Source organism: Sylvia atricapilla, chromosome 2 (assembly GCF_009819655.1).
Source record: "Sylvia atricapilla isolate bSylAtr1 chromosome 2, bSylAtr1.pri, whole genome shotgun sequence".
In the NCBI taxonomy this organism is placed as follows: Eukaryota; Metazoa; Chordata; class Aves; order Passeriformes; family Sylviidae; genus Sylvia; species Sylvia atricapilla.
The window spans coordinates 12,105,361-12,131,492 of record NC_089141.1 but is presented as its reverse complement, the minus strand read 5'-3'; the positions used below and the strand labels follow the sequence as shown (position 1 = coordinate 12,131,492).

Here is a 26,132-nt window from a genome sequence, read left to right as displayed (position 1 = left end):
ATGGATCCTCCAATGAAACCTTCCTAGGAAAAGCAATAAAACTGGACATCACTGGGCAGTAGCAAGCACTAGAGGGGAAAACTTGCTTGCAATAGGAGTTCATTCCCTTCATTCCAAGTTTTCTGCCATTGCAGATCACAATCAACTCTTCCCTCCTTTCCACAGATATTTTAGCCTGAAGCGGATATGGGACAATCAGGATAATTGCCGGAACAAGGTAATTGACTGAGATTGCTGACACATGGACTCATACTGCCAAGATAAATTAAAAACCCCCTAAACCAGGTGACTGGTATTTGAAGTTTTTTGACTTCTCAGGTGGATTTGATCTCTGTGATGAACCTAAGCTTGTCTTCAAGCAAGCTGCAGAAAGAACTCAGAGTTTAAGCATAAAAGTATCTATAAGTGGTTGTTTTAAATGAAGAATTAGCATAGCATTAGCATTAGAAAACATAAAAAAAGGAAGTTAGGAGTGAACGTGAGGGCATAAAAGGAAAGATGAATTTTTGTGAGGCCTGGTAAGTATTCAAAAACCATGGACTGGGTTTTTTTCTGTGGTCTTCTGAAGTGCAAGTTTGGTGTTTAGCTCATAGAATTGAAAATAATATCCTTCTAAATGTGAACCAAGGGGACAAAGGCCTCCCTACAAGGTGCTGTGAGGGAGAGTAGTGAAGGAATATGTGACTTGGCTTATTGTTGAAGAATGATTCTAGCAATGTCAGAAAGAGGTTCCAAGAGATCTATTTGTATGTGTGATAGCTAAAAAACTATTTGGACTGAAAATGTGTGTATTATAAATAATTTAAATCAGAATTTTAAAATGTTATTAAATTCTACTGGTTATATAGGATTGGACTGGACAAGAGCTGGATGTTGATAATAAACTTGGCAACAACAGCAATACTCTGTTCTCTTAATTTTCAAATATCTTGCCATCATAATACAGCAAAGGTAGTTTTGTTAAGATCTTGATAGCAAAAGGCTTAAATGTTTGAGTAAATTTTTTTTTTGTGGGGGGGGAGGAGGGTGGTGGAAAGTTGTCTTCTTCCTTCAGGCAGAGGATGACAAGTAAAGGAATATACAAAATGAAAGGCAGGGAGAGGAAATTGCAGCCTCTGACTCTCTCACCTTCCTTTTGATTTTGAAAAAATCACAAAATCAGGAAATGGACCACTCAAGAATTCCCTTTCTCTTTCAGCTCTGGGCTGCTTAAAGAGCTTTTACTTTCTTCTAACCCCTCTGCGGCATCCAAGACTTGCAGCAGTGTCAGGCTGTGCAAATTCCACTTTTTAGATTGACAAATTGCACCCAACAAAGTTTTAGGGTGCATCTGAGGAGAGAAACAGAAAAGCATAAATTAATAGGAAAAGTGAGTGCACCCTGAGACCCTGGGAAAAATAATGGGAAATTGATCCATATTTCGATGTTTTTTTACACTTTTCGAGGTTTTTTCACTTATATAAAAACAGAAATAGTGATGCTATTTCTTTTTGCTTTTCTAGATCATGGATTTGGAAGTGAAGTGATGAAATGTGGTGAGTAGGTTGAGGTGGAGCAGCGCTGTAATATGCAAATGATTGCCTTGGTTATATCATCTTGCTTTCCTTCAGTCACTTGTGGCAAAATAAGATTTCTTCCAATGTTGACTTTATTTTCATGGAGAAAGGAGTTAACTCTGTGTGTGGTAAGGGTTAAAAGGCAATTTACACCTCACTGGGTAGTTTGTGCCAATTAACTTGAAGTTATCTTGTTATTGTAGGACTTAATGTTATCTCTTCTTGCTCTGTAGTAATTTTTTAATGGGATTTAAAAAGAAAAGTCAGAATTTTATGTTTCCTAACTTATTCCAAATCACTCTTTGTCTCTTTCAGTGGCTTAAACATATGAGATGTTCTCAATTCATATTTCAGTGAGGTTTTGTGGGGTGACAGGCAGGAAAATTTATTCATCACTGTGCCTAATTTCTATTATTTTCTGGGGTATCTTATATTAAATGTAAACCAGAATCTTATCCAATAATGATCTGAATATGTTGGGGGAGTTCTACTTTTTTTTTTTTTTTTCCCCAGTGTTCTCTTCCAAAAATTTTTCAAAATTCTTATCAGCATCCATGGCCTGTCTTGTATGGTAGGTAGCTCTGAAATCAGTTGGCTTGTTTAAAAAACCCCAAATGTTTTCCATTTGTCAATAGAGTTGTCACAGCTGGTATTTCCAGCGCTCCTGTCAGGAAGACTGGCAGAGAATTGACAAGAAATTCTGGTGAGTTGAAGGGAGGCCCCTGTGGATGTGTCTTGGATTCGTTCTCACCCCTCTTGTTACTGTACATTGTGAGCAGATGTGAGCTCTTGGAAAGCTTGGGTACCAAAGAGTGGCCTGAAATAGCTGTGCTTGATTCTGCCTGCAGACCTGGAAAAAGGAAAAATGTGTGATAGTGACAGGATGGGTTGGGAGAAAATGATTGTAGTAGTCTCTGTTTCTGATAGAGTTTTCAAGTCAGAAGGGTGTTTTTGTTCCACTTTTCTTCCTCTCTCTCCCCACTTCCCACCTTTTTCTCTCTTTTCCATGGTGTTCAGATTATGTGTGAGACAGATGCTCAGCCTCCAGCCACCATCCTCCTGTGGCTTTCATGCCTCCAATTTGATTGAGTATGAGCACAGCAATGCTTTTTCTACTCGAGACAGTCTGACAAACACTCTTTGTGTGAACGGTGCACTCGGTTGCCCTGGTAAACAGAGTTGTCTTTTTATCCAGATGTCAGGAGAAGTGATGACTTCCTCATAGTGCACCTGAATTGTACCATATCTCATTCCTCCAGGGAAGCAGGGGCTACAGATGTCATCTGATATTTCTTTCAGCTGATTCAGAAATATTTGCCATCAGGCTAAGGCCAAATGCTTTCTTGTTGTGGAAAACTGTAGATAACAGCTCTTATTCAAACAACTTTTATAAGGTTCACGTGGTGGGGCTCTTAGGAAATGTTCCCACCTGCAGTGAGGCATTTTTGGCCACACAGCTGTGCAGCAGGACAGAGAGGATGGCAAGAGCTCCAGCTCCCTTGGCACAGCCTTCCCAGCCTGAACTTTGCTGGGTGGGAAGGAGGTGATAGTTCTTACAAACCGCGAGGAAGAACAGATTTGTCAGTATTTTCTTGGTGGTGAGTGTGAGGAGTTTTGGTTTGGGGATTTTTGGTTGTTGTTTTTTAAATTCTATTTTTATCAAAACCAAAGGTGAAATCTCTTGTATTCAGAGTGCCCTTTTTGATGAAAGGGAAAGATTTCAGTGTTATTGTTAAGGCACAAACATATTGCTAAGAAATACATTGCTGAGAACAGAAATCTAGCAAGCCACACAATTGAGATGACAAGCACAACAAAACCAGGGGTGCTGAAAGGGCTTTGACAGTTTCCATTAGCAGCGTTGTCTGAGGAAAATGCCTCCTTTGCCTCCTTTTGGCAGCGAGTCAAGACAGCAGAGTAAAGAATGTTACCTTGGGCACTGAGCCAAGTCACTTTGTGGCGGCATTTTAATGCAAAACACGTTAAAGATTTGACATAAGTTAGAGAATATCAGTATACTTCCTGTTTTAAATGTCATGTCCTTGACTTAAAACAATTAAAACTAACTGGGAGGGTGACCTGTGGAAACTTCTTAAACTAGGCAGCCTTACCATCCAAAGTCTGCTGGACAGGGATGTTTGTCTTTAAACTGGAGCTCTGATTTCCAAGTGCGGCTTTTCCCTGTGAAATCATCTTAAGCACTTGCAATAATACAGTTAAAAGCTACAATTACCAGAGAGTCTCACTGAATGAAAGGGAGCAGACTGTGGGAGGGAGCACTAAATCTGCTGATAATTTCAGGACAGCCTTCAGAGGTTTCCTTTATTTCCCTCAGTCATTACCCTGAACTGGTAAGCAAATAATTCAGCTTAATGAAATGACTGAAGACACCTTCTAGTGTATTTGTGCTGCAAATTACTCTAAATAGAATAGTTCTATGCTGGAATTCCACTCCTCTTGCCCAACAGAACCTCAGAACTGTGGAAATGCTGGGTCAGTTGTTGTGTGAATTATGGAAAACTACTGTGGTGATTCAGGGATGAGCCCTTCCCTACCTAAGAGTGTGCAGAAATGCATTTCACCTCAGCATGAATTTCATTTTCAGACAGCTGTTTTGGAAGGGAGGGCATGAACATCACACAACTGATTAGGTTGCTAAACTCTGTTAAGAAGTCGCTGATTTTTCAGGGTGCTTTACTTTTTTCCCACCCCTAAGATTCTGATTGCGCTCCCTGCTTATGTAACGTGCATATGTCTTGCTAAGCACAATTTTTTTTCCCATTGGCTGATACCTGACAAGCTTCATAAACTTGTACATATTTTAGAGCTTTTGCTGTGAGGCAATTTAGTTTGCACTACAAATTCCTGACTTATTTTCAGTTGTTTGGATCTCAGGTTTAAATTTGGGTGTCATATTAAAATATAAATCTGTTGGGTAGACACTTGCAAATTCTGTCTTATGCTGGAAATATGTGAATGTGAAGCACAAAATATTAAACTTGAGCTGCTTTCCCTCTCTCTTTTCCCTCTCTGTACACCACACACATGTATGCCAGATTTCTTTGTCCACTTCCTTGCATGAGGAATAGCATGTGTGTAATTCTGCCACCAACGTGAGTTTTTGATAGGACTGTCAGTGCTTGACTTCCAAAATCAAGGGTCAGAGCATGAAATCTGCATCTTTTCAGGAAAATGCAATGCCGGTTAATCTAAAGAGAAAGAAAAAGATTAGCCACTTAAACTTCTGGTTGCCTGTTTGTTGACTGCAATTGGCTTTGGCAGAGTAAGATTTGCTCAAGATGGATTCTGTATTGCAGTGAGCTTTCTGATAATTTTGAATTTTAAATTTCCTTTCCTTTTTTTCTCGGTATTAGCAGGCAGGGTGTCTTCTGTGAAATGTACCTGTGGCTTAGGGTAAGCTCTCTGCTTTGGGTGAAGTACAGACAAGGTTCTAAACTGCTGGCACCCATGTGTCACTATTTTTTTGTGCCATGACAGCAAGAAAATGGCTGAAGATGTCCCAGCAATTTGTGCTGCAATTTTCAGCCTGATTTTGGTAATACACACAAAGCTGGCAATGTTTTTCAGACTTCCTGAGGTCTGCAATGTCTGTGAGAGAAAAACACTTCAGTATCTGGTGTCTGACTGAGCTTCTACTTTGGCCAGCAGATTCTTTCTGGGATAAATAAACAGGTGCCTCAGGCTGACATTTTCTTCACAGACTATACTGTCATTCTTGGACATCTTCCCAGGTTTCTCACCTTCACTGTAACCCTCATCTGATTTAAAAACTGTTTTTGATAGGTCAATGTCTATAGCAGAGAAAACATACTTTTTTTTTTTTTTTTTTTTTTTTTTTTTTTCGCCTTGGTGGTGTGGTAGTGTCAAATGAACCTCTTTTTCAGATGAAAATTTAAAAATTATGCTAAATAGCAGTTCAGTTCCTCAGAAGAGCATTTGGTTACAAATGCTGGCATAAGCTTGTCCTTGCAGCCTTCTGTACTTACAGATGCCACTGCAAATTTACCCATTCAGTGACAGCACCCACTGTAACAGCACTTGCTACAAAGACAGACATGAACAAGTGCAACAGAAACTTTGCATTTGCGTCTTTATGACTTAATGCCCTTTAAACAACTACTTTTTTCGTCAGTTGATTGTTTCCCTTCTTTTTCTGCCCAAGTATTCTTTTGTTGTTTTTCTACTGTGAAATCTTTTATACCGGCAATTTCTTTTTGTTTTTTCCTTGTTCTGTGAAAATGTGTCCCAATTTAACTTCTTAAGAGCTTATTTCAGTGGTTTTGTTTCATTCCCTGCAGTGAGGAAGTGCTGTAATAAGAGATTATTTTTCTGAGGATGATGGTGCTTTTTCCTTGAAGCTGTAAGGCTAATAAATGTAATAATGTAATAAATATAATTAATATTAAATATACCTGACAACTCCAGGTGATGATGGGAGGTGCTCTTGTGGTACACAACTCATGGTGGCTTATGAAACCTCTTCAAGCCTTGTGAGAAGGTTGTGGTTGATGACAAAACAATAAAGAGAGCCCTGAATAGGTCATGAGAAATGAGCAATATAATGAGAAATAATTCCAAGAGAGGAGGCTTAGAAGATTGTCTGGGATTACATTGAGTTTACAGTGACCCTACAAGGTAGGTGACCTCTTGGGTGTGCCCAGGGAGATGTGGGATCAGGCTAGAAGCTCTGCTAGGAACTCTTTGGAGCCTGTTCTTTCAGTTTTTCCACGGCCTCACCTCTTTGACTTATTTATTGCCAGGTACAAACAGATCTTCTGGAACTCTTCTTTAAAAACAAAAGAAAACCCCTTGCAGCACAAGGGAACAACCCCAAATCCCCAAAGCTGGAATGTCAGCCATGCCGCATAATGCCAGTGACTGATCTCCTACAGTACCTTGTGCAAACCCTTTTTTTATTTCAGGGAAGGGGCTTGACTGAATATCCAATCTTCTTAGACCCACACAACATTCTACCTGACTAATTTTTTTTTTCCAAAACCCTGGCAATAAAGGTTTTTCTTTACTGAGAATAAAGGTTTTTCTTTACTGGCTGCCTTCCCTCTGTGTTGCCAGTCTTGCTGCATAAAATAACCAGGATTGTGCTAGAACTTGGCCCTTGAAAGAACTTCTTGGGTTTTTGTGTGTGTGTTAATATTTCATCTTCCCCTCCCCTTCCTTTTTTTGGATGTCATAATCCACATCCTGCATTTAAGGATTAAAACACAGAAACATGACCAAAAAAAACCCCTCATTATTCATTTTTCAGTGAATGCATTGGGGACTATTTTTTCTTTTTTTCCCTCACAATTTGTCTTTTTATTTTAAATATGAAATGATAGATAATGATAATGGCTCTTCCCCCCAATACTGTAAATAGTATTAAGGTGTTGAGTGATGCCTGCCTTGCTTACTCTTACTGGCTTATAGGCACTTAGCAGACATTTGTAAGCATGTATATATATATATATATATATATATATATATATATATATATATAAAATATTTCTTGGTTTAAAATATTATGAAATGAAATAGCCTAAGAAAAGTAAAACCCCTGATTTTTCTCTGAAATGTTAGTGTGCCAGGTAATTCTTCATGATCAAATACATTAAGAACAGAGAGCCTGAAGTATTTTAATCTGAGTGGAATTCACTTGTTATTTAAATTAAGTGGGAAAATTGTGCAGATGTGAGAGAATAGGAAGTTTCTCATTCTAAATTCAACTCCTAATGTCATTGCATGAATTCATCTTTTATTGAAAATTTTAGTAATTTTCTGTTAATAACAGGTGAGTAGGAGAACTTCCTAATGTAATGACTAAAGGTTTTGCACTGTAAAACTACAGATATAGAATTTGTACATATAAATAATCTTATATTATTTTCATGTTCCTTTGAGTGGTTAATTATTTGAAGTAATCAAAGTTCTGCAAGACCTTAGTGTCTCAATTACCTCATAATATCCAACTAGGTTTTTATATAGCGAGCTTCATCTCCTCCTGTTTATTTAAAACAAACTTGGTCAGTCATAGCTCCCAAGTCAGGAAATCTTTGTAAGCTTTGTAAACTTGACTGTCAAAGCATAGCAATTTTCAGGAATTTGCTTAAATATGTGTCCCCCAATGATGTCTCTATTTCTGATTCTACATTTTGCAGGGTCTGTAGAATAGACTCTATTTAAAATATAGAATAGATAGGATTTAAAAGAGCCTCACCTGGCCTCCTCCTGTTACTCTACAGGGCTGAAAAGCCTTAGGTAATCAGTTGAATAAATAATTTATATTAATAAATGTAAACAATTAATACATGTTATTAATAAATGTTTGTTACTAAAGCAATGACAATCTATAATTAGAACAAAATAGAAGCTGTGTCTTCTAGAACTTACCAATGGTTATCTCAACTGGTTTAGTTGTTCAATTAGTCCACAAATAGATTAACCACAGCAGATTAATGTTTCAGGCTTGCTATCCTACCTCTCCTTTCCTTATGTTTTTTCTTTTCTGTCTCTCTTTTTATTTTTATTAAATCATGGAAAGTATTTATCTATGTTTGACTACAGATGATAAACCGTTAGAGGTGGTTTTGGGAGATGAAGCTTCAGGGGTTGGAAAGATAGACATTTACATTTAAAGTGCAAATTATTTGGGCTAGTGGGTTGTTATGTCTTCAGGGCCATTTCTGCCAGTGTTCCTCTAAATGTGACACATGGGACTGGCTTCTTCAGCCTTAATAAAGATGAAGGTTACCAGAGCATGAAACTTTACAAACAAGTTCTATTGATATATGTTGAAGATTTCACTCATTTCCATTTTAAGTGGAAACCAGTTTATAGCCTTGTAAAATGGAGGATCCTAATAATTGTTTCTTAGCACTAAAAATAACTGATATGGCTACAGAGTTACACAGCACTTCAGTAATGCAAAGTAGGAGTTAGCCTGAAACAGCTCTGAGGCTTAACTGCAAAACACAGACGTAGTTTTGGAATAGAAAACAATGCAGTGAAGGAGAGCAGTAGATGGTGAGGAAAAAGAGAGTAAAAAAAGTGGTTTTGTGGTTTTTTTTTTTTTTTTTTTTTTTTTTTGTTGTTTTGTGTTTTTGTTTTTTTTTTTTTTTTTTTTTTTTTTTTTCCTGCAAGAGCAGTTAATGAAGGAATAACCATCAAAAGCAGAATATGTAAAAAATAAAAAGATTAAACAGTCAATGGATCCTCCAGACAACAGCCATGGCTTTCTATCCATAGTTTAGGAAAGTAGAATTTGAGGTGAAAAAACTCTTGAGGATGATGAGACTAAACCTGACATAATAAGCTTACATAAAAACACCAGTGAAGGATGTGGAAGAAACGTGGAGAGAAAGGTAAGAAATGAGGAGGCATTTTTCCCTAGTCTTAGGGGAAAGGAAGCAAAGACATTTGGTTAAGGCAGACATGTCTGCCAAAGTGAGAAGGAAAACTGAGTGGTATTGAAGCTATCAGCTTGAACAGTTTGAGCAGTCAGTCTGCAGACTTCCATTTGCATATTTGATGCCTTTTGCTTTTTTGTGCTGTATCAGTGGCATTTTCCTCTATCTTACTCAAGGTAGATGTGGAGTTTGATTCAGGTAATTGATATCTGCTTTGACAGTTCCCATTTGGCATGACTGGCCCTTTCTGGAGTAAGACAAAAGTTAGGGAAGGCTGAAGGGGTGCATTGATGTTCAAAGAACTTGGAATAATGCCTAAAATCCCATTAATGTGTATTCAAAACAACAAACACAGAGAGGGACTGAAAAACACACTTAGTATTTGAAGGCATAGGATGAAATGCATCTTGCTTGCTCTGTTGTGCATGAGAGCTCTGGGACAGAGGTAACAGCAAACCTGTTCCCACAACCTTCCATCTGTGAAATCATGTCCAGAAGGATCAAAGGGAAAGAATGGACGTAAGGTCTTCCAGTGCAGACTGGTGACGAGTCTCTAGCCACGGTGTCTGTAAAAGTTTATAGGTGTTTGACAGGCTTATATGAGTGTCTTACAAGCTCCTTTACATTATCTGGCCTCCTGAAGGTCCTTTTGGGTGCAGACACAGCCTCAGCTCACACACATGGCCATTTGTAACTGTCACCCTGTGAGGCAGAAATGAAATGTGAAAGCCTGGAGGCAGGAAGCCTTGGATGTTTGATGCAGGCTGGGTCACTGAAGAGAAGAAAAGGCGAGCAAAACCTCCTTCCTTTTGTAACAATACAAAGGGGGAGGTTCCCCTGCTAATATAAACCTCCAAAGACTGGTAAGAATATCTCTGATATTGATATGACACTTGAAAGAATGTAAGTTATTTCAGTGGCACTCTCAGCTGGGACAGACTAGGTCTCCAAAAGTCTAAATCAGTGTAACAACCACAGATGCCTGTGATGAATATTCTGGATAGGGTGGTAGGCTGGTGTTTTTGGTGATGGTTTGGGATTTCTTTTGGTGTGGGGTGTCATGTGTTCTGGGTCTTATGGGATTTTTTTTGTTTGTTTGTTTGCTTTTCTGGTGGAATTTGCCTACTTATGTCACTTATCTCAGTGATTTCTGAAAAACAGTAGGAAGTGTGGAGCTGCTACAGATGGTTATGCACATGCCTTCCTCTGCTGAGTAGGCTTTCTACTCCTGTCCAAACTTTCTCCTGAGTTTTTCAGAGATGAAAAAAAAAAAAAAAAGAAAAAAAAACCCCAACCCTCTCCTGATGAGATCTCTGTATTTTTCACATCAATAATTCATAATGCTCATCCCCTTTCTGCTCTCAAGAAAGGCACAGAAAGAAGGGAGATTGTGGTAGAGGGATGTGGAGAAGCAGGTTATTTCAGGAGGAAAGGGCTGAGAGGTAATATCATCTAAAAGTGGATTGTAACTGCTCTCAAACTTGTCTTTATTGCCCTGAATCCTCTAAATTATCTTTCCATAAAAGCCTCCTGTAAGACGTGTGTTCTATTCCCTTCCTGGTCAAGAGGTCTCAGATTTCTGTGCTGCAGAATGATTACCTCGACAATCGATAGGCTTACACTAATCCACCTGTGATTTCCCATCTGAAATTATTTACTTACTGGAAGTGTCATGTGGGTGACAAAATTGAGCTGAAACTGGAAGAGTTCTCTTAAAAATGCATTCATTTCCATTCCTTCTTTCTGAGAATTTCTTAGACCTGAGCTTTTAAGAGTTGTGGTGCTCCAAGGAGCTGCTGCAAGTGGGAAGGCGCACTCGAAGCTGACAAGTGGGAGGGAAACTTTTTCCTCACTTTCAGGGAGAACTGTGTGACTGCTGATGTACCAAGTGATCCTTGCTCTGTGGAGGCTTTGATCAGCTGATGCTTCCTTCACTCTCCCTCAGCTATATTTTCCTGGGAGAGAGCTGTGATCCCATTGCCATGGCGGTGTCACTCATCATAGGCTGCCTAAAAATCCTGGCGTTCTGCCCTTTGGCTGCCCCTGCTGCAGGCAGCTCACTCCACAAACCCTCCATGTCAGTGTTTCTTCATGGAACTTAAAACTCGGTGTAGAGTGGGCTTGGATTTGCTAAGCTATATCCAGGAACTGAATGCCAGGTAAGAGAAGTGTAGGCTGACCAGTATTTGTTTCTTTAGAAAGCACTATGTAGTTGGATTTTCCACTATAATACCCCAGAGTGAAGCTTTGAATGGGGGAGAGCCCATAGCAAATCCTGTGTCCTAAATATTTGCAAAATGTAGTTTCTCAGACTCTGTTTTTCTATTCCAACTCTGTGATTTTTGTGAATTTCTATTTCTGTCCCAAATGCCATAAACGCCTGGGTTAAGGGCTTGCTTTCCACTAAAATGTTTGGAGTCAGGAATCTGACTGTTACCAAATATTGGTATCAGTTAGACACCAATGTTCTTCTCTGGACTGTCTGAGAATTACCTTGTAGATGAATTGAAAGTTTTCCCACAGCTTAGCAAGCCATTTTTGACAGAAATCCTAAGACTACAAGACTTAGTTGGTCAGAACATGGTGCTAATAATGCTGAGGTTATGGGTTCAGTCCCTGTGTGGGCCATTCACTTCAGATTTGGACTTGATGCTCCTTGTTGGTCCCCTCCAATTCAGGTTTTCACAGAATCAATATTCTTACTTTCTCTAGTTTCTGAGGGTTTCAAAATAATCTCTGAAAAATTTTAAGGTTTCAAACAAGGGAACAGCATTTCTCTCCCACCCTTTCCCCTTTCATGTTCTTGCTTCAAGCTCTTTTCTTATTTTTTAAGGACTATCTGCCTCTATCCCCCTTTCATCACATTTGTTTTTTCAGGGGAGAACTATTATGACAAACAGGAGAGTGCTTAGGAGACTTGAGTGAGGTGTCATTTTTCAGTCAGTGGTTGATTCTGCTTGCCTTGGGCGGTGGTAAAATTATTAATATTTAAGATCTGAGATGTCTGGCTAGCAAGTTTATCCTAAATAAAAGAGCATTCCTTTTTATTGCAGAGTTAAGTGTTTGGGATTCCTTGCAGCTGCCCATTGCTGCACTGAAGTAACACAGTGTGTGCCACTCCTACAGGCTCAGTCTCAGGATGTCACACTTGATACTGTTTGCCTTTTCAGAAGTGTTGTTTTTCTTTGTGTGCGTTGTTGTTGTTTTGTTTGGTTGGTTTTTCCCTTCTGAAACACTGTATAGGTTGGGTGTTTGAAATCACTTGGCAGAGAAAAGAGGAGCAGAGCTGTAAATGCTGTAGATGCAGAGGCGTAAATTCTCTCACTATGATCCTAGATAAGGAGGCTTTTGTCTGACCTATCCTCAATTATATTGTCATTTGTCAGATCTCCAGCATCTGAAAGTTCAGTTTCTCCGTTTCTGAAGAGTCATTAATAGTCTGACGTTCTAGAGAATATTTGGAGAAGTCTGTTGAGAGATGTTATCAAACTGGTAACTCACTCTTCCCGTTTTGCAGAAAAACAGAGGAAAGACCATGTGTTTTCATCAGTGTTTAGGTGTGAAGGATAAAGACTGGAGAATAACTGGTAGGGTTTTGTATACATAACTTTCTGAATCTGCTATTTCGGGCTTGCATTACCGTGACTTATTTGTAAATCAAGACTTACAGACCAAATCTCCCTCTTTCTGTGTGTAAGACATACATGGATCATAAGGATTTTGGTCAGTGCTGAAACTGGAACAAGAAAGGTCCTTCTGTTGCTGTGAGTAGTCCTGGGTCCATAAACAGGTTTCAGCTGTCTATAGCTTGATGAATGATAATGTTGCTCTGAGCTGGGATCGATTCAGGATAAAGCAAGGCTTGCTCTGGGCATGTCAATACTGCTTAAAATATGACTTGTTTCAGCCAGAGAAATGCCAGGCAAGATACTGCTGACATCTAAAATGTAAATAGCTTTGCTTTTGTGCAGAATGTGTCCACTCCACCCTCCCTTCTATGCATCTTTTATGTCCCTGACACCTCCCTAGACCCATGCATTTGCTGGAAATGTGTTTCATTAACATTACCACATGGATCACACAGTAATCCACCCATCCTTGTTAGTTAATTGCAGGAACATCTGGCTGCTGGGAGGACAGTTTTAACACTGTTGCTGCCAGTTCAGCTTGAATATAACTTCTTGCCATTCCAGTCAAAATATGAATATGAATAATTTTGCACATAAGTCCATTTCAAATTTATTTAGCATATGTTCCAACACTCCTAGACCTAAATGTTAAGCTTAAATGTAGTGAAGGCTTTAAAACTGGGATCTTTATCTATAACTGGTTGTATAAGTTTGGGGGGTTTTATACGTAGCTTAATTAAGGAAAACATGAAGAAAAATCCTATGCTATTTTTACTCCTGCACCCCAAACCTATACAAGTACATATCTTTTTTGCCTTTCCAGAATTTCATTTGTTTCAGGTCAGTTTGCAATCTGCTGCCTGCATAAGAGTGGAGAACCAGGGATCTGTTTGATCCATTGAACCTTGGATTTGAGGGAAATGCTTTTAAAAACAAACCCAAAATGAGAAACCAAGTTTTTAAATCAGTTTTAAAATTGAATCTTATTCAATATAAGTCACTCAGTAGTTCAGAAAGAGAAATACAGAACAGAAAACTGGTTTTCTCAAATATTTGCATGTCTTTGGGCTTCTCTAGGAATTGTGTAATGGGAGTTGCATACAACAATGAGGATGCCTCTCTTATATACTTCTAAGGTATCATGAACTGGTTTTTTTTTTTTTTTTCTCTATGACTATTGGCATGGAATAAACCAACTCGGTATTAGGGGTGAGTGTCAAAGATGTGCATGTGGAGTCACATGCTAGAAATGAAAGGGAGACAAGCAAGCTTTGAAAACATGTTCCTGCAGGAAAAAAACCCTCTTGAACATAGAGCAAAATATAACAGTATTTCTCTCATTCTGTATTTTTATGCTTTGAGCTGAGAGGTGCTTTGGGGAAAGCAAACAGGGAGAGTTAATATAAATATGCCAATACTCATTGAAAAATACCCATTTCATCATTTCACTGATGGTGTGCTGGAGAGCACAAAAGCAGTTCTGTGATTGCTCCTGGTTCTTATAAACTGCTGTGTGTGCTGAAAAGAGCCCTAATTTGTAGACTGAAAGCAGAGCATCCAGTTCTGGGCATATTTTGTAATCGCTCACAATTTTGGCAGGGTTAGCCTGAAGCAGAATGAAAATAAATGTTGAATTCACTTCTTATGTAATTTCTCTGAAATAATCAGATGTTTTCCATGCAAAGTCAAAGGGAGAAAGGGGAAAAATGCCCCAACTTCTCCTTAAATGGATATTATTTTTTTTTATTTCTTGTGTTTTTCCTTATCATAATGTACACAAGTCATCACTAGAAGGACTTTCTTGTAATCCAGTCAATGGCCAGGAGAAAACTGGGCAGTGTAAAAAGGCAAGCCACTAAAATAACCTAACATTCTGTTTAAGGAGACAGAATTTGAGCTTTTCATAATAAATCTTCAGAAATATGTCCTATTCAACTCATTTAAGAACATCAGAACTTTTTAAAAAATGTAAATATGTTGTTAGATTTGGGTATTTCACACAGACTTGAAAGCAAGCTCGTTTGTCAGTGGTTGAATTTACATTAAGAAACCTCGAAATTAAAATGAAGAATCCTTCAACTGAGCTTAATGAAGCTCAAATACACTTATATACATAGATTGTAAGAATAAGATCTCTGTTGGAATTTTGAAAGCAGCAAAAACAACAACAATGAACCATCTTTAAGGGAAACCCATTTATTATACATTAAAATAGATCATGGGGCAAAAGCCAAATCACCAGATTAGATGATCAGAGTGGTTTTTATGACTGTCAAATCAAAGCCCTTTGAGATGGATCACAGTGACCAGAAGACCTCTGGAAACTTCTCAGGGTAAACAAATTCTGACTCATTTTATTTTACGTAACAGCATCCTTAAATCAAGTCTTTCATTTCTTTGGAAATGTATACTTTGTATCCAGTTAATTTTTTCTATAATTTCTTTCAATTTTTTTTTAAAATTATTTCTCTGTTTGGTGCCATATCAGACAGCTCTCTGTGGGGCTCAACCACATATTCTAAATTTGTTACATGCAATAAGATATTCAAAAACAGGGTGGAAGGCGAAGTTAGTTACCTTAAATATAATTCTGAAAATAAACAGCTTTTATTTTTTCTGCCTACCCATAAGCCTGAAAGTACCAAGAGCATAAAATTCTTCTGAAAGTATGTAAATTCATGTGGTTACATGCATTATGAGATGCATATGCTTCTCTTTCACCCTTATAGTTTCCTTTCCTCTCCACCTTTATGTGAACCCTTGACTATAATTCTGCAGGACTTGTGAATTAATAAAACTTTTTGGCAAAATACATAAAAGTTAAGATGTTTTTTTGAGCTCTCAAGGTCTGAAAAGCAATGCTTATAAAAACTTCTGCTATTCAGAATTGACTTTTTTTTTCCCCTTTGGGTTTTTATTGCCCCTGGACAGGTCAAAGCAGTAAGGTCTAAAAAATGAACCTTCTTTTGGAGCAAGCAAGTATTATTGAGTGCTTCTAGGGCATAAGATGATCTTATTCTTTAGGTCATATTAATTGAGACATCTTTATTCCAGAAAAGAAGTGTATGTGCTCCTCAAACGGTATTACAGACTGGCCAATAACAATATGACTTTGTACATATTATATGTCTTTGAAATATATCATATTATTATGACTTTGTACATGAGGCAGCAATATGATATGCAAATGAAGAAAGACCAGAGAAAGAACTATGAATGGATTTTGTTGTTGCTGTTGTTTGTTGGTTTATAAATTTTTTTTAAAATTTGTTGTTGCAGATAGTGACTTATTTAAAACAAGTTTAATAAAATGAGTTAACTTGATTTGCTGAGTAACACTTGTTGGAGAATGGGAACCTGTACATTGGATAATAATGAGGAGTGGCTGCCTAAGCTTTAAGCTTTGCTTTATCCACTGACTTCGGTTCCTGGCATGTGTTAGATGAAAAATATTTTCAAAGCTGTTTCCTCAACAGCAAAATGTTTTTATATATAATGAAGCACTTGTAAAATGAACTAAAGATCACAGTGCAATGAGAACATATAGACATGGGGGAGAAAGCCCTGTAATTTCTTTTTGGTGGCAGTATATAGGACCTGATTATTTGATTGCCTCCTCTTCCACACCCAATAGTCATTATTTTCATAATTAATATAAACTCGTGTGTCTATTCAGATGTCACTTGATAATAAGATTTTGCTGTAGCAAATATCTTAATAGGTTTCATTTTTGTTTCACACAAAAGATGACTTTTTATTTCTTTTAGCAATATGGTTCCTCATTTATTACTATTTTTTATCCTCAGTTCAGTGGGTGGGATTGTCAACTCTGAAGTCAATTTATCTGTGTAAGCACTTACCACAGTGTTCTGCTAAAGTGTGGGTCAGAGGCAAGAGTGTCAGCTACAAAAATAATAGGACTGCAAAAAACCTAAATGGTCTATGTATGTCAGCAAAAAGTTCTTAGATATATCAACCAATGAGCTCTTGTTGAGTAAAATGGTTTGGGTTGGAAGGTACCATAGAGATCATCTCATTCCAACATAGACATGGATTCGTTCCACTGTCCCAGGTTGCTCAAAACCCCATCCAGCCTGGTCTTTAACACTTCCAGGGATGGGGCATCCACAGCTTCTCTTGGGCAACCTGTTCCAGGAAAGAATTTCTTCCTAAATTCTAATCTAAACCTGTTCTCCTTCAGCTGAAGCCATTTCCCCCTTACCCTATCACTCCCTGCATGCCTGTGGGAATGGGCAAGTAACCAGGGCAGGTAACCAGGGTGACCATCAAACCACAGCTGAAATGCAAAGTGGAGATTTATTTCCTCTGTAAAAACTCTGGGTAGCAGAGACTCACAAGGACTCAGGCTCTGTTAGGCTCAGTTCATCCATGGGCTGCTGCCTGCTCCAGTTTTCAAAGAGCTTTGTGCACACACATTTTATCACAAGTTTATGATTTCTCTCTTGCAGCAGGAGACTCAAGCTTGTGTTTCAGAATGTGTTATCTCCACACAGGAATTCCTCCTGTCAAAGCAGGCAGAGGATGAACAGCAATAGGTATAATGGGAAGGTTTCCCACAGCAGCATTGTTAGCATTCTCAGCTGCTAGGTAACTTTGAGCAAAGCTATTCTTTCTTCACCAAATCTTCTGCTTCTAACCCTTTCTTCCCTATGATGCCCTGGTAAAAACTCCCGTCTTTCTTGTAGCCTCCTTTAGGCACTGGAAGGCTGCTATAAGACCTCTCCAGAGCCTTCTCTTTTCCAGGCAGAATGACCCCAACTTGCCATGTAAACTGGAGTCACGAGGGGCTGAAAGAACATAGAGGCATTGCTGGTCAGCACACAGGCATTGCTAAATCAATAGGTGCTTGATGGGGTTGAACTGAACTTCTACTGGAGATATTTTTAGTCATAGTCATGTCCCACAAACATGCGTCATGCTAAATGCAGCAAGGCAATTCTGTTGGAATAAAATGTGAGTACCAAAATGTAATGTCAGCTCTATTGAGATATTTATTTTTCATACGAAGAGCAGTAACATCCATTGTTCTTTTGTGTGTATTTGTGTGTGTCCTTGACTTTTGTGGTTTTGTTTGGTTGATTTTCTATTTTTTTTCACTCTGCACATATTACTTCAGAGCAAAAAAAAATATAAATATAGATTAATATTCTGCATATAAATCTAGATTGTTTTTATCTTAATTTCCTTCAGGATTTAATATTTCTTTCTGTTACAATATATCAGTTGTATTTAATTAAACAACATATTGCACTGAACGTCTGATTCTCATGATGACCTCAACTCACTCAACCTGTTTTCATAGGAGAGGTGTTCCAGCTCTCTGATCAATATTTCCAGTCAGTGGGAACTCCATTGGGATGTCCTGACTTCTCAAATGTGCTGCAATAGTGGCTTTGCCAGTTCCTCAGGCCATTCCCTCAGGAGTTGCGGATGGATCTCATCAGGACCCATGGATCTGTGCATCTTTAGTTCCTCAAATGTTCTCGAGCCTGGTCTTCTGCCCTGGGGCTGTCCAAGTGAGATGTTGCTCTCCTGCAGCGAGATGTCCAGATCCTATTCTCCTTCACTCTGGAGCCATCTCAGGCATCTGAGAGTAGTGAAATGGCTCTGTCCTGATCAGTGTGGGAGGTGAAGGATCCTTCCCAGGCTTGGCAGGACAGCACGGTGGGAAGGTGGCAGGCACTGGGTGCTCCAAAGTGCTGAGACCCTGGTAACATCTGTGCATCCTATTTTTTATGGCTGCTGCCCTGGCTCTGTGGGAGATGAGGATGGCAAGCTCTGCAATGCTCCTGAGGAGGTATTCCCTTGGTCTTGTCGCTGTCATCTAGCAACAAAATCCTGATAGCCCTGGGCACCTTGGGTGATCAATGAATATTCCTGCTGCAGAGAAGGGCACCACTGTGAATTCACTGGTCTGTGAATTGACCAGAGATCTGAATGCAGCAGTGAGAGCTGTAGGGCAGAGTGAAGAGAGGCGTTCACGCTCCTCCTAGACTGGAGCAAAGTGGCAAAGAATTCTTGGAAAATTATTTTCTTCTCTGTGACGAGGGCCTGAAGTGATAATCTTTAAATCACTGGTATTAAGTCAGTAAGTGGGAATAGAAATGACTCTTTCATCTCTGCTGCATGTTCAACTCACATTTGCTTATCATGAACAATCAAGCATTGAAGACAGTATTTCCTTTATTTGAGAGTATTCCAGAAATCATATGACTACAGAAAGTGATCTGGAGCTAATCTTTAAATGCTTCTGTTTTGCTCTGAACTGATCCTTTCATTCTTTCCCTCATCTTTATTAGACAAGCATTTCACAAAATGCTGTGTAAAAACATAATATAATAAATCCATACTCAATTTGATTATGTCTAGTTATATCTTGCTGCTGCTTTGAAAATGCTGCTGAGATGATTTTTGCCCCCAGATCTTCTGTCGACATATTGAATAATACTAGCCTAGGTAACAAGGAGAAGGTTGTTTTGTAGGATACCTTTTAATCTTCTTATGTGACATCATTTGTAGTAAGTGCCATTGCTTTCCATCACCATTTACCCCTTATTGTAGTATGGTCTTCCTTTGTCAGGTTCCCTGAGATTTCTGCTAAAATCCAGATGAATTCACACTGTCTTCTTTTGTCTGCCCAATCTTCCACTGTGCTGTAAAAACCTTTCAGGGTAGATTGTGACAATAATCTGTTTCTCAGATTTTTATTTTATTCTTTTCTGTGTCTCAGTAAGCTCTATAGGGAATGCTTAGAAATACAGGCATGCTTGCCTTTTTTTTTTTTTTTTTTTTTTTTTTTTTTTTTTTTTAGCTTTTGTGCCTATTAGTATTGTGAAATATTATTATAGTATTGCAAAGTAAGTTCAGAGGTTGAAATGCATTTCTGATTCATCAATGTGAGCATTAAGACAAAGTCTTTTGGAGTTGCCTGGGGCATTCAAACGCCAATGTCCCACTAAACTGAGAAGAAACAAAATATCCTGATTCCTTAGCATCATTGGTTTGTCCAAAACTTAATTATTAGCCTAATGACAAAACCATCTTACTTCTCATTAAATTATAGTTGTGTCAGCAGAAAAGGCTTTCAGTTTTTTGTCCACAGAGAGACCATATGCTGAAAAAATACGAAGTTCATCCTAAAGGTCTTGTTTCTATTTTGACTTCCTATCAACTGGAACTCTCTTTTGCAAATGTTAGCACATTAGAAGTCATCCCCCTGCTTGGTTTTTCTCTTTTTTGTTTCTGAGATTCCTGTTCCAAACTCCTAGGCATCACCTCAGAGCAGCAGCAGCTGCTGTGGTGGGGACAGCATCTGTGGGGAGAAGATTTAAAGCACCAAGGTGTGTGTTCAGCAACTTGCATAACTTCCATAAATGTCAGGTTTAAATTTGTTTCTACATGTAAGTCAGAATCTTCAAACCTAAAAAGACAGCTGTTGCTTCAGGGGAGCTGAGTCTCTGCCGTGGGATATGATGGAGAACTGAAAAAAATCTGGTCTTTTGTGCAGAACTTTGTTCAAACTCTGCCTAGGGAAGGAGTTGTTCGAGGTGGCAAACCTACAAAGCTGCTTACCATCTCAAACCTGTAGAAAATAGCACCTTGATTAACAACTGTTTTTAAGATTATCTTTTAAGAAAATACAAACCACTCTGGAAAGCTGGTGATAAGATTCTTCTAAAACATATTTTTTCAGTGTTTGAAGTGTGTTGATGTTTCATTTTCACTGCAGTTCTGGATGAAGATAGTTCTAGAAGGACAAGTAACACAAAAAGGACCCAGTGCATCCTCTAGTTCTATCAAAGGACAGTTTTTATTTATTTATTTATTTTTTTTTGAATGAGAGTAATACAACACATTCTAAGCAAAATTAGAAGCTTTTAAACAATGATGAATCTAAAAAAGTCAACCATGCACTAAATATGCAAATTTTTTTGCATGGAGTAAAGAAAATGTAGTTGTCTCATCTTGCTGTGTTTCAGTACTTCATCCATGCATGTTTTTTTTTAATAGCACTTTGAAAATAAAGCATTCGCTCTAGTTTTAAGACAGGTCCCTGGGTTTTTTTCTTGTCTGTGAACAGGCATTGGATTGTACATTATAATTTATTTATTTTTACAAATACTAATAAATTTTAATGAATATTTATATTTACAGAGAAACTTTCAGTATGCAAACTATATCCCTTTAAAATGCTCTGTAAACTAAGTGAGGCTTAATGGATCAAATCCAAGTCTTCTGAGTCCTGATGTGTCAGGAAAATTTGATAAACATTCTTAATCTTTAGGAGTGTTCTCCCACACTTCCAAAAATTTTTGTGGGTTGAAATTTATTCATGTAGGTCTCATGTAGATCTTGGAGCTCTATAACAAAGTCCAAAGCATCACTGGTAAAATATAGTGAGTTTTTAATGAGTAATAACAGTTTTCTGTTTCTCTTTGGCGTTTATCACTTACAGCAAGAAGTGTAAAATGTATTTATTCTTCCTCTTGGTGCACAATGCTTTTAAACAAGTGCTGTTTTAAAAGGAATATGCATCTCTACTGCTAATAAATCTTTTATTTCATTCTCTTTTTCTAAAACAGTATAATCAAAATATCACAGTCTTGTCTGTTATAAAGCTTTGGCAAGTATCTGGATTAAAAAAATTGTTTTAGGTGATAAAAGCATAAGACAACTATGAAGGTTAATGGGTTTCTGGAGCTTCTCAAGCTGCCAGTCTTCCAAGTGACTTTTCTGAGACAAATACGTATTTAGTACACCATTTCTTTAAGCTACAGTGCATGAAAACTTAGTCAGCTCTCAAATGAAGGACATGTGACAAGGTGTGCCTTTCACATTTTGGATTGTTTTGTTAGTGACAACATTAAACAGAGATTAATCTATGATTCAAATCTATTTTTGGTAGGCACTGATTATTGGAAGCATTTCTTCAGACTTGGAAAAGATTTAGATCCTCAGTGTCTTCTCTACCATAGAGCCAGAGTTTATATCGAAAGAAGACAGAGTACAGCAAACAGAGCCCATAGCTGCTACAGTAGATAATTTTATGTATTTTTCATTTAATTCTATTCACTATCCCAATTAGAGATTAGGAAAACCAGGCATTTCAAATAGAACTTGTTTTACTATTCCAGCCTTGCTCTTGTGAAATTTGGAAACAAGAGAGCCTGTAAAGACCAGTGGTACATTTAGAATTCTGTTAAATTAATCTTTGTGTGTTTGTATGCACAGAACAACACAGGAGCTGTGTGTTATTAATGAATACAGTGAAACTGGTTTTTAATTTGTACTTTATCTTATTTCTCCCCTCCCCATCTTTTTTTTTCTTTTAAAGTCTAGCAAAAATTCATTTCCATGGGGATAAGAAAAATGAAAAAGCTCAAATTCCCTCTAATTTGTAATTTTCCAAATGTTTGCTGATTTTCCAAATATTCTTGAGATAAAGTATTCCTCCATATCTAAACATAACCAGATGTTTTTTGTTTAAGAACATATGAAAATATTGACAGCGCTTTTAATTTCAGAAATAACTTGTTTCTTCCAACTTTAGAGGACAAATCACATGGAGCTAAATATTGAACAAATATTTTAAAGGCACAAGACCTCACTTTCTGCCTGAAATTGTAACCTCCAAAGACTGAATCTGACAATAAGTTTTGTTTGTTATTCATTTGGTAAAAGCGAAAAAAAAAAGTGTAGTGGGTTTTTAGTTTGTTTGGACTGGGTGGGTGTTTAAATGATTTGGTTCTCTTATTTCCCTGTTCTTGTGCTGTAAGTGTTGTATGAAAAGATTATGTAAAATTAAAGGGTAGATTTTAATTTTTCTGTGTGTCACATACCTTTTGTTTTCTTTAATTCCTACTTTGGGTTGGTTTCCCTGATAGAAAACAGAGGCAAGTCTGTTTTGATGAAGGTTTTTGCAGCTACCACAGGCAGCATCTAGCAGCTTCAAACCCATTCAAAGAGGTTTTGTCTTGTTTGTATTTGCTGCAAAATTAGACCTGCTTATTAAACAGATTCATGATTCAAGGCTTTAGGGCTCTCTGGGAGCTGCAACAGCCAAGCTCTATTCTCTGCTATTTTAATACAATATAAAAACCATTCTTTTCTTACAGCTTCTGATTTCATGGACTAGTAGGTTTGGCTATAAATAGTGTAACTGTGTGTCTGCTTTTGAATTCTTCTCCTAGAGGAAGGATAATGCAGACAGTAACTACCATATCCAGATTTCTTTTCTTCTTTTCTAAAGGCCGTGCTCAATGTCAGTGTTTCTACAGCAATTTATTTCCCGCATTTCCCTGTATTTATTTTTACACTGCAAGCTGCACACAATGGTCTGAGGAACTTATATCAAACAAAAAATTGTGCTTTCAGAAAACTAACAAAAAAATCTTAGGGCATTCAAAATAGAGTGGCACAACAATATGTGACTGGCAGCTAGGCCACTAATGACAGTATGGCGAGTCAAAGCTCTAAATAGTTTTAAATGGTCTGAAATAGAAAGCTTGGATTTGGAGGATTTGACGTGTGTTGAAGAAAAAAGAACATAGGAAAACCTATGGTAATCTATTTCAGTTAAAAGCTTAGGCTGGGGTGGTGTTTGTGATCTGGTCATGGAAGGTTTACTACAGATAAATAACTTGCTAAAAGGATTGTTTCTTCCTTTTTTAAGGAAAGGGTGTGTGTGGAGGGGAAAGACAACACATGGCAAGTGTATTAAACATCCAGATAAAGGAGCCTGGTAATTCACCCTCAGAAACAGCCTTCTTTGTTGTTGTAGGAATGTCCAGTCTCTCTGATTGTGGGTTGTAAATAGGACATTAGGATATAAAAATTTTGATTAGTTGAAGTCTATTGAACCTGAGGCAAATATTACAGGTAAGATTCCTTTACATGCCAATGTGGTGGGTTTTTTTTTAATTTTTATTTTTTTTTTTTAATTTTTATTTTTATTTTTATTTGTTATTTTTCTTACTGACATTACACAGGGATTTCCTTTCATACAGGAGTGTTTGCTTAGATGGGTTGAGTTGCTTTAAAATTATTTGCAAGGCTGTCAGGATTTTAGGCATTGTCTATTCAAGGTATTTAAGGAAGAAATCTTTTTCAGTTCAATGTAACTTTGGAGAACACTGTTGGGTTCTTAAGGATGGTCAGGAATTTCACTGAATCATTAGTAAGTATCCGGAGTAAGAGTTTGTAAAGTAGAAACTCTTCGATTCCTGTAGGTACCTGCCTTGAACCTGCAGGAAGTCCCTTAGCATTGATGGTATTCAGAATAAATAATAATGTAAAAACATTATGTATGCCATGTGGCAACCATTGCCTAACAAATCCAAAAATTAGTTTATTGCAAAGCAACTGACTGGTTGAAAACTATTTTCCTCTTATGGAAAGCAAATAACAAAGTCTTTTTTCATTTCTCGGAAACTGGACTCGGCCTAGAAAACACAGTTTTAGTAGTGAGGACAACAATTTTATTAGACTTAAACGATGAAATTTTCACTTTTAAAAAAATTACAATGTTAAAAAACCAAATTGAATCTGCGTGTTGTGAAAGAAACATTGGACTATTAGTTCTCAACGGAATGATCCTAAGCCAAAACCGAATTTTAAGGTCTGGACGTAGGTTGACTTTGATTGAACTCAGTAACTTAAAAATATGTCTCTGTTTGTGATCATTGCTAATCCATAAGCTTGTAGCTAATACTATAATGGATGTTTATTATTTTCTTAATAATTCTTGAGGAGGTGTGTCAAGTCAGATGGAGTAGGAGAAGAGCTGAACCCTGAGGTTTATAATATTTGTGTATAAGAGGAAATTGGTGCAATATTTTTGTCTTTTGATATTTTTATCTTGTGTTTAGCATTATGGTAGATCACTGTATTTTTGTGAACTTGATAGGGATAGCTGCATTCCCCTGCTCATTTTTAATTTTCTGCCTTTCTCAGCTTCTATTTTTAGGCTCAGTGAGGGCAGAAAAGAAATGTCTGGGGGACAGCACTGGCAGCAAGACCCCATTTACACTTACCTAGGAACAGCACGGGTACAGCACTATTGAATCTTCTTTCAGAAATGAAAATGTCAACAAATGGAACGTGCTGCACTTCTTTTTGTAGTGTCCCGCAAAGATTCAGGTGTGATAAAACAAGACAGAAAAATACAGGAGTTATAGGTGACAATGCAATGTGTTGGGAAGGGGACGGATTTGTCACTAAGTCTGTGCTCAGATATGCACATACAAGTCCCATGGGATTTCATCAAATGTATCCAAAGGCACAGATTACCTTTAGAAAATAGTAAAAATATTGGTTTGGGTAAGTAGTAGATAGTTAAGTTAGAAAAGGTAGTTAGAGGCTATATCAATATGGAGCATATATTCAGGTACAGAGAGTGTTTATCTAGCAGGGATATGCATGGATTTCAGTGCTTGGTAATGCCACATTCAGATTTTGGTGTGCAGGTTACAGCTGTAATTCTACAGTATAGAATTATATGGATGTTGAAATTGTAGTATAAAATGTTTACTGGCACATGCTTGATGTAATTGTGCTACTTATTACATGAAAACTAAATTGTAACCAAAAAATTGCTCCCAGTCTTTCCTCTTTGCCACACCATGGTGTGTGTGGAGAGAAAACCAGAGGTAAAGATCAGAGAAATTCTACTTTAGAGCTGCCTTAGAACGAGTTTTGTGTCATTCTGCCATTTTGAACTGTGTGATTTTCAATTTCTGGAAATTCAGCTGTTAGGTCACCACAATGACCCCAACACCGCTGTGGCTCTGCACAAGGTGAATTGTGTCTTTCCTCTGTAAAAACGGAAATGATGATATTTAACTTAAACATTCTGAATTGTTGAGATGGGAAAAGACATAGTGACCTGAATATATTTACTATTTCTGATCCTATAGGCTGCTATACATTATTTCAAATAGTTTAAATATAAAATCTAAAGGAATATCTGATTTGAGGAGTGAGGAGGAGGAAAGGAGAGAGGAAAATAGCACTGTTCTTCTCCACCCCTCCCTGGATAAATGAACAATGACTACTCTGTGTTGCTTAATCTGGGGTTTATACCAGTCTTAAATGTGCTTAGTACAGCACTGGTGAAAAGATGGGCTGTGTATTGCTGGCACCTCATAATGAAGTGCTGTGAATGGCATTCACAACTGGAGTGATATTCTTTAACTGCAGTAAATCACCTTAAACCATGATGTCAGGATTTTTATCCTAAAGATACCTGCAATGCTTACATGGAACATTTGGCTTGTTAAATTCTATAGTCTTTTGAATCCAAAAAAATACTCTATCAGCAATGTATATTTCCTTCAGTGCTTTGTAGGCTTTAGCAACTGGTTTGGCTTGGGTAAAGATTAGATTTACTGAAATTCAACAGTGAATTGGCAGAGCTTTCATTCGTGTGTCATCTGTCTCATATGTGGAAAGGAGAAGATGGAATGAATCACTGAATGGTATCTGTTTGAGTTCTGCATCAAAAG

The 26,132-nt window shown here is 37.7% G+C and overlaps 1 long non-coding RNA gene across 1 annotated transcript; it reads left to right on the top strand.

Annotated features, from left to right (window-relative positions):
* The first annotated feature begins 1,509 nt into the window (after positions 1-1,509).
* On the top strand, positions 1,510-3,755 carry LOC136373739 (uncharacterized). The gene is made up of 3 exons (XR_010745719.1): positions 1,510-1,535; positions 2,194-2,259; positions 2,752-3,755. It is a non-coding gene; the product is annotated as an uncharacterized lncRNA (long non-coding RNA).
* The last annotated feature ends 22,377 nt before the right edge of the window (positions 3,756-26,132 follow it).